A 15,382-nucleotide genomic window follows, 5' to 3' on the forward strand; every position below is an offset into this window, starting at 1 on the left:
TCTGCCCTCGTGGCAGCGACGGCGTTGAGGCGCTGTGTTAGACTGCACCGCCTTCGTGATTGGCCCACATTACCCAGTCCTTTCCCTGTAATACCTAGTGCTACGTAGACACTGTGCCACATTCCACTGCCTTCAGCATCGCACCAGGTAACGAAATATCTTTTAATGTTTTTCCACAGCAGAGAAAAAAAAGTCATATCGTCGTGCCATCACTGTCACCATCGTTGTCGTCTTCCTACAATTCTTTTACACACGCTCGCGTCGCAAACACACAATTTCTCGCCTTACACACCCCAAACACCCTCTCTCTCCTTTCTTTATTTTCATCCCTTTAAACCCGTTCCCGTGTAGGGTAGCAAACCGGACGTGCGTCTTGTTGACCTCCCTGCCTTTCCTTTCTTCTTTTTCCCCATCCTCCAAACAATGCTGGATAGCAAGCCACCTGCAAAATGTTTCGCACAACATAGATTCCCAGAGTGCGTGGGATCTGCATTTGACTTTTCCTTTTTTCTTTTTTTTTTCTTCTTTTCCCTTCGTTGATGTCCTTGCCGGCGCGCCTGTATTCTCCTCAATGGCGAATTCATGAATAGTGGCGTTAATTTTTAGTGACGCAACGGAAAGTGTCCAAATGCAACGGAAGTCATAAAAGATTGCGAAGGACCAAAATACGGAAAAAGTGATACGAAGGTTTTAATAGCGTCTTTATCAAAAAAATATGCAGATACCACGCACTCTGGGAATCGATGTAAGCGAAGTTTTCTGTGCTCTTTGCATTCATTGAGCGTATTTGGCGGTGATTTTGACGGCATATGACAGTCGGGATGTGATGTTGAATGTTACCTTGCCTGCATCACTTGTTTGTCCACGTAGTACACATAACACAGAGAGATGTGTCATTCATTCGCTCATTCCTTTACTGAAGAGAGCTCAAATGAGCAATGCTTTCTGATGACGCATTTTCTTTCTCCCGTATCATGTTAGGTGAACTTCCGCGAGCGCAGAGGAGTAAAGTTAATCACCCGTTTCCTGACTGCGTCGGTACGGTACGGGTTGTACCCATTCTCTGCCTCCTTTCTCTCTATTCCCTCTCTAACATTCTCTCTATACCTCTTCCTTGGACTGCGATTTCTATCGCGCGTGAGCACGGAGGCAAGCGCGGCAGCTCCTGCAATGCTTCTGCGGGGGGTCACGCCTAATTACGGCGTCCAGAAGGCATTGTGGCGTCCCCAAGGCGCGTCAGAGGCCACTGTGGCGCCGCTCTACTGAAACGCCGCGGACGTCACCTATCTCGTCTCCCGCACCCCAACCGTGAGCTCTCATCCAGCCCCAGACACGGCGTGCAAGGCAGCAGCAGCAGCAGCAGCGGGAAAGTTGAAGGAAGAGGCAAAGAAAGCTTCGCCTAAAAAGAAAGAAAGAAAGAAAAGAAAAAGTGGCGGAACCGCCTTCACGATGACTGTCGACGGTAATGCGTTAGCATTGAATCAATATAGCGACACAATTTATTGCCACCGTCGATAAGAGCTATATACTGCAGAGGTACTTCCCTTTCGCGCTCGCCTAAGAACACTCGGCGCCATCTAGCGCCGCCGCTACGAAGCCTGCGCGTGGCCTCCGAGATGCACGGCGTGCTGGTGCGTGCGAACGCTGAGAAACGCGTCATGAGGCAACCGGGATGCTCTCTGGCGCTTCTTAGCGAAAACGCTGCGCCATCTAGTGGCACTGCCGAGAAGTCCGCCCGTGGCCTCCGAGACAGGAAGCGTGGCACACTGGTGCCTGTGAACGCCGAGAACTGTTCGCTCACTTGCCGCACGCCGAGTGGCACATACGCGGTGACCCAAGTTGGCGAGAGATTCATTGAAGAGCGGCACGTACGCAGTGCATTCGGGGCGCAGCTCGCTGAAGCGTCGTCCTTGGTGTCCTTGAAGAACCCTTGGGACGTGGGTTCGATTGCGGTCAGCATCGGAGAAATTTAAGGGATCTTTTTCGTGATTGTAGAGCGGCATATTCCAGGTGGCACATACATAGTTACCCAAGTTAGCGTCAAATACGTTCATTGAAGAGTGGCACACACCTAGTGGCACATGCCAGTGCTCCTAGTCAGCGTCAAAGAGTTTCTTTGAACAGCGGTGCCTGTCCCGCATCTACAGTGAGCCATGTCGGGGTGAAACAGGTTCGTTGAAGCAAGGCAATGATGTTCACATTGGCACATACTCAGTGACCCAGGTTGGTGCGATGGTTGGTTTTGAACCCTGTTACAACAGCACAGTGGTCCGATGCGCTAACCATTCTACCACGGACTACCCAGTGACCCAGCTAGAAAAATAGCCCCCGGAGAGTGCGTAAAGTATTTTAAGAATGCTAACGCATTGAAAGAAAGTTATATGCCGAGCCACTCTCTGTAATGTCGCGAAGTCGCTGCTTTCGGGAGACCTTGAGAAGCCTCAAGCAATGCTGATGCCGGGCTACGGCATGTTGCAGTAATCAAATGTGCAGCGTGAATACTCAAGAATAAAACTAACACCACAAAGAGCACTATAAGTACTACTGGAGTAAAGAGATTGACTGGACGTGTTCCAGAGATACAACTGAGTTCATGCGCCTTTTTTTTTTTTTTTTTTTGCGGAACTTTGAGGCGGGTTCCTTGCACGCGTGGCGATTCCAGTGCTGTGGTTGCATATAAGGACATCCGGGGTCGTAATTCGCAACAGGTCACCCACAAGTGTTTGTAGTACGCAACACGATGTTTTGTTTAATTTTCATTACTACCATTAAGTCGCGCTATCATTGCCAGGTATACACTGTCAACATATGCGTCGACAGATGTTCTGTTAACTTTCAAGTTTAAACAGATACCCCTTGAATGAAAACGGCACGCCACACGTTTTTAAATAGGGGAAGAAACAGTTAGTAACTCACCCATTTAATACACTCAAGAGTTCTTCCCCAAGACATAATACATGCTACAACATATGCTCGGACGCCGAACGCATCGGCCGCACTGCCCTAGATGTCCCTACATCGCGGTCATAGTTGCACCAGCGGTCCTAGAGGGCCGTGGCCTCGGTGCCCTGGTGCAGTGGTGGCGCAGCGCAGGCTCCTTGAGGGCATTCCTCACACGTTCCGGCACATCAGCCCCCCCCCCCCCCCCCGGTTAATAACGAGGTCATCTTCCACCCTATACACTATTCGAGCACCACCACTATTCCGATCCGTCACCTACAGACTTCACTGTCCTACGTCTCGTCTTCCGTGTTCATCGTCTACATCAACAGAATGCGAAAGTGTGAAAAAGAGAGGCAGCAACGCAGCGCTATTTTCGACGTTTCTCGATGTCGCCACCTTCAACGTTGTGCAGTGCCCCCGAGACTCCTCTGTTAGCGACGCAGGACACGAAAGGAGGACGCAGTTGTCGAAACAACAAAGATGTCTCGAAGCGCAGACAAGGTGTCGAAAAGAGAGGAGCCAACAAAATTCCATAACGGGCTTCCGACGGCAACATTTCATTCGCATTTGCGTATGAACACCGGCATATTTTTGTTTTTGTTTTTGGATAGTTTTGCAGTATTATGCATACATCGGAACAACGCGTACCGGATGAGTTAAGGCAGAAAAATTTTAATTGTGTAAATACTAATCTATGCCGGCACATACATTAATTGTTTTCTACCAATACTCCTCCATTCATGCCCATACTGGCTGATTCTTGTGACTGCGTACCCACAGCACCACTCTAGGTTTGAGTTGCAATATCTCCTATGGTGGAAATATCCGCCACAGCGTCATTGCCCCTTCGTGTGTTTGGTATCTTTGCCGCAGTAACTATAATAATGAGGTGGTGTACGCTTTACATGCAAAAAACGACAAGAAAGCTGGCGAACTTATGATGCCTAAAGGCAACCGGTATGCTAACTAAAAACCCATCTCCCGAAAGCAAACTTGAAAAAGCATAAAATGGAAGCACAGGGACAACCGAAACTATACATAACGAAAGTTTGCAGATCCAACGCATTTGTTGGAACCTACGTTAAGCGATACCTTGCAGAAACGTTTCAAATAAATTATTGTAAAGAGGCACATTATGCGTACAATTTTATTTCCAACTACACACAAGGAACTGTTCACGTTCTTTCTTCCATCACATAAGTTTATTTATTTATTTATTTATTTATTTATTTATTTATTTATTTGTTTATTTATTTATTTATTTATTTATTTATTTATTTATTTATTTATTTATTTGTGATTTGGCTTTGCGGTAACACGCACGTAACTGTTCGTGTTCTGCACCATGTTGTCCTCCATAAAGAACACACGTACCTGACCAGCAAGACGCCTGTTCCTAGCTTTGAGAATGCGCTTCAGTCCCATGACATAGGTGCAAACGCCACCCGCGCACCCGAGTGAGTGGGTGCGTGGTCAAGTGCCGAAGTAGCAACACGAGCACTAGTTTGCGTGCGTGCGTGCGTGCGTGCGTGCGTGCGTGCGTGCGTGCGTGCGTGCGTGCGTGCGTGTGTGTGTGTGTGCGTGTGCGTGTGCGTGTGTGTGTGTGTGTGTGTGTGTGTGTGTGTGTGTGTGTGTGTGTGTGTGTGTGTGTGTGTGTGTGTGTGTGTGTGTGTGTGTGTGTGTGTGTGTGCGTGCGTGCGTGCGCGTGCGTGCGTGCGTGCGTGCGTGCGTGCGTGCGTGCGTGCGTGCGTGCGTGCGTGCGTGCGTGCGTGCGTGCGTGCGTGTCTGTGTGTTTAAAGCATCATGATTGACTTGAAGTTGAAAACAGGTTGCGCAATGCAATAAGCCACACACAGGCGAAAAGATAAGGATCTCATATGTCCTCTGCGACAATGTATTTGAGTTAGAGCACCAAATCTCACACTGTCTTACGTACCAGGGTGTTTCACCTGTTCGAAGAAAGGGGACTATTTCGAACACGCTAACTTCTCTAACTGTGATGGCCCCGTTATATTAGCGAGATGCTCAGGCGCCGTTATCATCCCGGGAAAATAAGTAACAAGTTCGCAGTGTCTCACACGACGACATCGATGGCGACCTAAGCTTGCCGCTCTCCTTACTGCCATTAATTATGTCACTGAAGAACCACCGAGAAAATGCACCGTCTTTTGTGATTACAAGCCAGCCCTGCAGAGCCTTCTGTTTAGCCTACGTCATAGAAGCTACGACCAATTAGTGTCCCACATCCGGGAGGCTCACCATCTTGCTCTCGTAAAGGACCTCAAGGCATTGTGGCATTGCGGCATGCAATGACCTCGCTGACAATATCGCTCGGTCTACCCACCACACTGCCCAGACAGTCTGGATACCTCTTTCTAGAACGGACGTTACAAGAAAACTCTGACCAGGGGCTCACAATGCCACTCTAGCTCATTAGAACTCTCCCCGGCTGTCGAACTGTCACCTGCGAATTCTCGACCCTTCACGGAAGCTCCAGCTACCAGAGCCTCTTTCACTGCAATGAAACGTTATTGTGACATTTGGGACTGGGCCTAGCGTAGCTTCACAAAGACCTATTTGTTCCTCATTTGGATGGGTGACACCATCGTGTGACAGCTGCGATTGTGAGAAGTCTGCTGAACATATTTTCTGCATCTACAGTAGTGAACAAAAAGATACACTATTCTGCATTTGGGTGTTCTTTGGGCTAATCTGCTCAGAGTGTTTGTCAGATCTGTCAGAGTGTCTGTCAGAGTGTCAGGGCTGCGTTATGCCAGACCGATAGCCTAGATCAATAGATTCTTGAACACGCACTGCCGTGTTACGTCATTCACGCCGCATTGCTCACCCACCATGCAAACACACCTTGAGCATTCCAAGTATGTATCACAAGAAAACTGTATACATCAACCAATATGCCCTTAGGCGTTCTCGAGCGTCAATCTATCAATTTAGCTTGATTTCATATTTTCCATTAGTGTCCCTTTAACACGTAATAAGGGAGCGGATGTTCTTCGATGCGAAAAAAAGCGTATAATCAACGTTTTTCGCCAATGCAATTGTATACACACCCTGGATACCGGTATATGCTATGTTCAAACGCCTATCCGCGTGGCTCACGTGTTGCCAAAAGCACCGATGGCAACTCTCCTACATGTCAGCCTTTACAGGCTCAACCTGCAGAGTCTGACACTGCCTGGCGCTTTATTATGATAGATTGCTGCCTCTGGAGTAATGGCTGCTTCTCGCGACGAGCACTGCGATCTGAATTTTGCGTAGCTTCAGCTGGCCCGCGGGCAACCAGGAAAACAATTTTGCGCGTCGACTTTCAGCGAGCTTTCTTCTTTTCATTATATGCTTATCATTTTTTTTTCTTCCTAGAAGTAGGCCTAAAAAATCATACGAAAAAGTGGTGTCTCAAGAAGAGCGTTCGCTTCGGCTACGGGCTCATTAGCAGGGATAAAGGCAAAAGCATGATCGATTGCCTGACGCTCAGTTTTCTCCGTGCGCCCCTATTGCTTCAACAGAAACAGAATGAAGGGAACCCGGTGTATGAGCAGAGAGGAAAGGCTAGGGTGAACAGGGGATGCAGAATGAAAATAATCTCAGGTTACGTATCCGCATTCGCTAAGACATTTCGCGCCGGTATCGTTGACATCGGTGCGCCTGTGTGTCTCCTTCGGATTGGATGAGTGGCTGCGTATCGTGTCAAACCACTCCTAGGGCATGATAAAGAGGGAGATGGGAGCAGAAGTTGGTAAAAGGAAGAAGTACAAACTGAACAAGTGCATTTTTACAGCTGCAACGAGTCATAGCATGATCGATACGCTGTGCACCCAAGTAGTTTACAAATTCCTTCACTTCCCCTGCAAGTCTGTTGCCGCCGCTCCACTAGGGAATTTCGGTGAACCGAACAGCGAGTGTCCCCAGCGCACAACATGGACTGCTGCCCATTTTCGTAGATATCTTTCTGCAAATGGTTGTTCCTTGAGTGCATGGGTTTGTGAGTGGTGGCGCTGGCTAACACTCCCAGGGTTAGTTCTAGTTGTAAAAAAAAACATAAATACCCCAGAAAGTGGATAGAAAAACGGCGCCGCGGTAGCTCAATGGTAAGAGCATCGCACGCGTAATACTAAGACGTGGGATCGTTCCCTATCTGCGGCCAGTTTTTTTTTCATCCATTTTCATTACCATTAATATATCATTTCTTTATTTCAATTAGAAAGTACAAGTAATTTCCCCTGTGTTGTCCTTGGTGTCATTGTTTGTTGGCTTCTTAATATATATATATATATATATATATATATATATATATATATGCTAAGGATTCTTTCATTAAAAAGATACGACGCATCATCGGTCGGCGCTCACGTGGTTACAACGCTACATCGCGCACCGACTAATGCACGACACATGGCCTCCTATCAAATGAGTCGCGTTTGCTTTTTTGTTTCCAAATTTCTTATGCACACATCAAAGTGTTGTCCTCACAAAAGACCGGACCCTTTGTCGAAACGCGAAAGACGTGCCAGCACTTCCCTGTTCCGGTAACTCGCTGTGAAAGAAGCCTTTGACCGCGCCGCCTTTTGCCGGGTAGTCACGTACGGCGCAAGGTATACGAAGACCGCACGACCAACAACGCCGGCCTTCAGCACCCAACGCCTCGGCGAGGTGGTTAAGACGCAGGTGGGGCGCTTCACAGGGTCTCTCTGATTCGATTCCCAATTTCGACTGGGCACGTACCGATAAAGGCAAAATATAGAGACGCTTCGGTGCCTAGATTCTCGCTGCCACGTTGAGAAGCTCACCTGCGGTATAAATTAAATATGGGTCTTACGACTTGCGTTTTGCATGAGGACACTATGCCGTGCAGCCTAGTTGTTTTGGTTTCTTTCTTCTGCACATATATCAGCTGGAACGGGTGAGCGAAAGTTGTGCGTAATTCGTTTGGCGAGCGGCATCGAACGACTCGTCATTGATCTGACCGCTGTTTCGATACGTGCTCGCAATCGCCAAGCGGCCGACAGAGACGCGACCTGCCTTTGCGGTGCGTGCGCGGCGGGACCGCTAGAAATCGAAGGTTTATCATTCGCGTTCGTGCTAAAGCTGGACGAGAATTATATCTCCGCCTTACCATTCTCGCTCCGAGACCGCGCTCGGAGTGTAATGAAGTTAAGGAGTCGACCATCGGCGCGCTTGGGAATCACTTTTTAATACCGAGAGCAGTTTAAAAAAAACGCGTATCGTGTGGATTTTGAACGATGCTCGCGGAAAGGCTGTGGCTCGCCGTGATACGAATGCCAGTTGACGAAAAGCGACGGCACTCTGAGCTAAATTTTATGACTTGGGACGACACTTACTTTTGTCATGTTCGGAAAGCTAAAGTGGCACGTAACAACTGATTCTAAAATTCCCTAAATTTTCCTACCACTGTGCCTAAGAGAATAATAAATATGCAGTACAGAGTTGCCTGCAAAAAACACTTGTCACTTATATATCCGAGCACTACTTACTAATGCTCACTATTCTGGACACAATAGAGTGTTCATGCTACAAGAAAGAAAATGGCCCCTGCAACAGTGTTGCCCTTGAGTTGCTTGAAAGTGTTCAGAGTTGCCGTCGTCTTTCTCATAGCATGTCCGATAGATATAGATTATTCCAACCAGCGCATGTCAATAGTCCCGTTTTCTAACGTCTCTCGTGAGTGCTTTGGCGGGCCTTAGGGAAGGAAGCAGCGAGTTTAGGTGAGTCTTGCACTGATTGTAGATGAGAGAGTTGCCAACGGGGGCTCGGCCACTCGAAATAGTTCCAGCGGCAGCCCTCAGCATCTACGTGCATGTAAACACCGGAGCACGAACGAGCTGCCAAAGTGCGAGCGCAGCACCAACTTTCACAGCGAGAAGGTATAACAGTCACGACATGGGAAAGGGCGCAGCTTTCATTCGAGGACCCGCAGCACTCCTTTGATGGCCTCTGTGCCCACATTTCGGTGGGATGACGTCGTCACGCGCCTTCTTATATACTTATAGCAGTCCTGTGAAGAACAGCTAACACTGGTATTATGAGTCGCATGAGAATATCCCTGCAGCAACTCGAGTAGCGAGGACGCTCGGCATCTGGCGTCGCGCGAAGCATGTGCGAATGTAGCTATAGTTGCTTCTCTTTGCTTAATCATATCCCTGAACTGCATTGAATTCTGGGGTTTTACGTGCTAAAACCACGATTCGATTAGGAGGCACGCAGTATTGGGAGACTCCGGATTTGTTTTGACCACCAGGGGATCTTTAACGTGTCCCCAATGCACGAGACACAGGCGTTCTTGCATTTCGCCCACATCGAAACGCGGCCGCCGCAGCCGGGATTTGATCCCCCGACATCGTGTTTAGCAGCACAGCACCATATCCGCTAAGCCACCCGGGCGGGTTAATCACATCCCTGCTATATGGACAACTGCAGAAATAAATGCACCATATGTATGTCTGTATCACCTAAATAAAGATAACGTCAGAAGGTGTCATGAACCTCGCCCACAGCGAGCGAGACAGAAACTCTTTAATCAAAATTGGGGAGTTCTGCATGGCGGCACACCTAGCGTGCTACTCCAAGCAAATGCAATGATAAATGAAATGATACACACACTCGACTTACGACTTAACACAGACGGGTATATAACGGGACATATATAACACACAGGATATGTAACACATGATACATAGCAGGATATATAACACATACAAAACGTACCAAACACAACATACTGAAATTCATCAAGTTCCTTGGCATCAGTTTCTCGCAGATAAGCTAAAAACGGAGTATAGTGCCGCCTCGATCTGCGTCCGGCGCTCCGTTCGACACGTTGCGTTAAAAACTATTATTCCCTCCGCTAAAAAGGCATGCCTGCGTTATTGTGGTACGATTTCTCGCCAAAATATTTGCCATGAGTGACTATGTGTTTATTTTTTTTCTCTCTATCTTTTTTCAGTGTAGGTACAAACTGCTCTGAAAGAAATTTCAGCTTTCTATTGATTGCGCAAATATTCTGGACATAAACAACCATCGCCTCCAGCGGAAGCAAGCAAGAAACCCGCACTGAGACCCTGAGACGCCATTTTCCGCAAATAAATGGTCTCACCGAACTGCAGTTTAGGCGAGGAAAGGAATTCTACTTGGCCATTCAGTGATGTGGCACGATGCGGCACTGCAGGTTCTTGCGATGGACATTTTCGTCCAAACGCTTGCAAAGGTCGAACAACAGGAGCCTGAAGAACTTATCAACACGTATGCATAAAAAATCCGATTTGCAATAAATGCACCGCACTAATTAGAATTTCGAAATGTAGTTGTGCATACTGTTCAGGTATACGGCTGTCGTTTTCTTCAAACAACTCTTTTCCAAATATCACAAAATTTATTTCCGGATTTGCAGTTTTTAAAGCACAGACACATAATCTTAGGACAAGCGAACGATATAAGCCTGCCCGCGCAAGAAGAAAAAAAAAAGAAACATTTGCCCACGCAATGGCAAAAAGTGTGGTTTTACGGTCACATGTGTAGTTTTCTGACAACGTGAACGTAATCTCGCTAGTTCAATTCCAGCGCTGGTCTCTTGTTCTTTCGTCGTCTGGGGGATTAAATTCAGAGCTTGGCTGCACTGGCACTGTTTGCACCGTCTCGGATATTTCAAATTATAGAACCCGAGTAGCGGTAGTAAAGGGTCGCGGTGCGCCACGCTGCATAGCAGAGCGTGCAAGCTGAACGCAAATCTGCAGGCTTTTATGCGATGACTTCACCCGCAGTGTAAGCGTGCCTTCGTTCACCGTTATATTTACATATGTTCTGTGAAATAAATGAAAAAAATTGTCATCCACCCGGATGTGACAGGAAGCTTCAAAGGAATCCGATGCATGTTTCTGGGAAAGAAAACTTCGCAGTTGAGAAGTTCGTCGTGGACCCGGGCATCCCGGATCAGAGCGAATTTTTCAAGTGCTTCCAGATGTCTATTGAGCTCTACCGGCATGACATAGGCGAGAGAGAGTGACAGATAGAGAGAGGGAGAGAGGGAAGAAAGGAGGGAGGGAGGGAGGGAGAGAGGGAGGGAGGGAGGGAGGGAGGGAGGGAGGGGAGAGGGAAAGGTAGGTGGTCAACCAGACGCACGCCCGGTTTGCTACCCCGCGCTGGGGGATGTTGCAACGGGCTGAAAAGAGAGAAAGATGGGAAGAGAGAGGGCAGCAGTTGCACGCACACTTGAAGGAGCGCACCAAGTCTACAAATGGTCGCAGATATCTGTCGACTTCAACTACTGTAACAACGCCTTCGTTGCTTTCTGCGCCAGCGACGCGCACGGCCATGGTCCAAGAATCTTGGCTTCTGAAAACGGTCTTGAGTCTAGTCGGTTTATGCTTTCCGGAGAGGGCTGCGCTGGACGTCATAACGAGAACAAAATCACAAGAGGTGTTCAATATTTTCTTCGATGCCGCAGGAGTCGCATGTAGATGTTTCAGATATTCCAAGGCGGAACGAGTATGCTTTCGCCAATGCATCCCCCAACCAGAGGCGGCATAACAGCGTTGCATTGGAGCGGGAAATTCTTGATAGCAGTTGCAGCTTTAACGAAGGATCAAGTTTATGTCGGCGACACTTCGGGGAACTAGGAGACGACCAATAAGCGCACGTCATAGTCCAAGCTAGGAAATAAATTCTCCTTGCAGTGTCCGTTCTCGATAGTGGTTTCGGAACCGCGCGGGTCCCTACGTGGGCCGACGGGGCCGCCTCATCGGCGAAGTCATTCCCAGTAACACCGGTATGACCTTGCACCCACTGAAATATTATGTCGTATCCTTTCTCACGAGCTTGATGGCAACCATTTCTTATCTCCTGTACCAGTCGCTCGTGACTCCTGTGGCGTAGGGCAAACTGCAAACTCCGAAAGGCTGCCTTAGAGTCGCAAAATATGACCCATTTGCGTGGTCGCTCTTGTAGCACGTGTTGTATAGCAGCACGCATAGGCGAGTGCAACAACCTTGAAGGGGGAGGGGGGGGGGGGAGCAAGCTACCTTGCAGCGCCACCCCTTCACCCAAATTCTTTTTCGCGTGCTATCCAGCCTGGGATGTTTCGCGGACATTCAACGGAAAGATAAAAAGCCACCATAGATTATAACATTTATTACTTATTCAATGATCGCGTATTACAAATGTGCATTGTAATGTGCTAGGCTGTTGTGCGAAGTGTATTTTGCCCTCGTATTTTGCCTTCTTCCACGCAAAGATACTTCAAAAGTTATATATTTCTGGAAATGTGTAAGCGCTTACACACTGTGTCCTCACGTAATTTAAGCAAACACCTGTATTATTTTGACCAGTGCTGAACTGCACAGCGCAATGTCTTGCTGAACAAAAGGCAAAACAACCATGGAAGGCGCTCTCGGTACATGTAACTAAAAACAGTTTTGCTTGCCCTGCGAAGAGGAGTAGCCATCGCCAATTGGTGCTTTAATCTCACAATAATAAAACAAAAGCGACTGTGCACGATCTTCCCTTTGCCGTCACAACTTTCTTCCGGGTTCTACAAAGTGGAAAAAAAAACAATAAAAAAAGAGTTGGTTGCGTCCACACGTTCTCGTCCACCACATCGACAAGCAGGCAAGGATCACTTCCACCGCAGAAGCCGTGTATGTACTTCTTCCAGCGAGAGAAACGCAGTAGAACAACGCAAAGCAAGGACAAAGAGAAAGCGAGGATGGGTGGGAGAAGGACTGGTGCTACGCGCACTGCCCGCACTGCCGCCGCGCCCGGCGGTCAATTCATCACGCTCGGCAAGAGCAAAGAAGGACGGGGCGGGCTATAAATCTCGCGCGGGATGCAATTTCAATCGCCCCAGTGCCACGCGGCGCGCTACTGTGCAAACCAAACGTTGTCGCGATAGCGACACGTGCTGGCGCAATGCCGCGCGGCTGACACGGTGCCAGCCGGAGACGTGGAAAAAATACCGGCTCTGACACTTCTCTCCGAAAGGAGGCGATAACGTATCAACTGCAAACCTTTTCACGGGGGGCCACCCGGAAACAGGAGCGACGTGGCTGCTAAAAGACGCACACGGAAGGTTCCCTTCAACTTTCAGGACGTCCATAGGCAAACCCTCATTCATTTACAGGCTTTCATTTTTTGTTTATTTTCTCGTAATTTTTTCTGTCTCTCTCTCTTTTTTTTTGTTCCGGGCATTTGTCATGCAGAACAAAGCCGCGGTGTCAAGTATTATCAGAGTCGCGGCGTCCCCCACCGATAGCCCGGCCCGCTTTCTCCTTTTATAGAGCACAGTATTGTCACCGTCAGCTGTTAAACCGCGCTGTGTTGTGAGGAACCGCTCGTCCACATAACGGGTCACAAGAACAGAAGGTATACACGCGTGCGAGCGCATATTGCCGCCATTATTACCACAGGTTTCCTGCATTTACATGCTGTGAAATGTTTTGCCAGTAGCTCTTCTCGTCAAATCTGCTTGCTGAGAGAGTTGCCGCATCGTCACTGCGGTGGAACTAGCAAATAAGAAAAAAGAAACACAAAAACGAAAGGTACATACTCGTCAAACATAAGGATATGTCGCGACGGCGACTCTCGTTGGAGTACGCATCTTGAATGAAAAATTAAAAAAAGAAAGAAAATATATACATATTGTATGAGCTGTCGACAGCGCCCTCGCAGAGCACGCTCCTTGCTTCATAAAAAAAAAAAATGTCGCAGTTTCGCCCGAAAGGTGAAGCATCGATTGCGATAGCAATTTAGTGGACAACTATACAAAGTAAGGATAGTAGTTTTATCATTTGTATAAACTTGTTAACATAGGCACATTAAATAAATTAACAAGCGTGGTGTCACGCGCGCACAAGTAAACTGAACGCATCTCACTCGATGACCGCGGAAACTAGCAGTCGAAACGCTGAAGTGAGCCAGCGCAGCAGCAGCAGCAGCTGCAGCAGCAACGAGCGAATTGAGCTTCGTGCCGGCGCTTCGACGGATTTTCGGCGTCGGCGCCAACCGGCGTCACACGGCGGCGGCCGGCAGCATTGAGAATAATGCGCCGCCTGTTCACGCTCGCTCAAAAAAGCTTTAGAGCATGCCAGACTGCAGCGCCGACGGTGGAAGCGGTGGTAGAAGCAAGAGGCAAACAAACTATGACCTCTGTGACTGCGCGACGCGCCATGTGAGCGAGCTCGGAGGCCATTTACAAAGCGAGCTTCCGGCGTTGCCGTCCGCGAGTGCCTCGTCCGCGTCCTAAGCAGCCGATCGCTCGCACGTGCGTGCTGCGGCCGTTGCAAATGGTGCAGCTTTGTACGTCATGGATGATGACGTACTCTTTCCAAACAGGGACATACAAGGAATACCGAAGTGCACACTTAAGGCTCGTCTACGTTACCGGCACGGCAACTCGCTGCACGCCAATGAGTGTCTCACTGAACAACGTCGGACTCAATACTCCTCCCTGAGGCACGCCGCAGTACGTGTGATGTTCAGCTTTGGGACCATCTTCTGTGTGCACAAAAAACGACCGGTGAGTTATGTAGTCGGATAACCAACGAAGCATGCGGCCGCCGAATCCAATAGTTTCCAGGGAGGTGACGATGGCATCATGTGCAACGTTGTCATACGCGCCTTTCACGTCGAGAAAGAGCGCAACTGGTATGCGCTTACGGGTTTTCTCCTGCTGCACAAACGTTGTGAGGTCAATGACGCTGTCAACTGAAGAACGACCCCGACGAAAGCCTGCCATGGAAGCGGGGTAGATATTGTAACGCTCGAGATACCATTCTAGACGTGCAAGGACCATCCTTTCCATAACCTTGCCGATGCAGCTGGCAAGAGCAATAGGGCGATATGCTGCCAAGTCCAACGGAGATTTTCCCGGCTTTAATAATGCTACCAGCCGACTTAATTCCATTGTCGGGGAACTGTACCTCTATGCCATGAGTTGTTAAAGTTGTTCAGAAGCGCTCTTCTTGCCTCTTGTCCAAGGTGTCCCAGGGCAGAATAGGTGACGCTGTCAGGGCCTGGAGAGGATGATCGTTTAGAGACTGCCAGGGCAGCTTCGAGTTCTTCCATGGTAAAGGGCACGTCCATTTCCGTTAGCTTAGCCGCTGGGAGGTCACTTACATCAACGTTGATGTTGACAGGCTCGCCAGTGACTCTCACACAGAATTCCTCCGCCACACCAAGCTCTGTGTGGCCAAGATGGAGGGCCAAAGCTGTACATGGGTGTCCTTGTTGTGGGGATGAACGAAGACCACGTATTGTCCTCCAGGTATGTGAAAGCGGCTTGCGAGGGTCCAGTGACTTGCAGAATGTCTTCCATCGCGCACTCTCTAGTTTGTGTATGCGACGCTGAATTTTCTTCTGAATGCGACGTGCGCCTCTTAGATCATAAATTGATTTAGTGCGTCTGTATCAT

The sequence above is a fragment of the Dermacentor silvarum genome, chromosome 1, assembly GCF_013339745.2.
Source record: "Dermacentor silvarum isolate Dsil-2018 chromosome 1, BIME_Dsil_1.4, whole genome shotgun sequence".
Taxonomy (NCBI): domain Eukaryota; kingdom Metazoa; phylum Arthropoda; class Arachnida; order Ixodida; family Ixodidae; genus Dermacentor; species Dermacentor silvarum.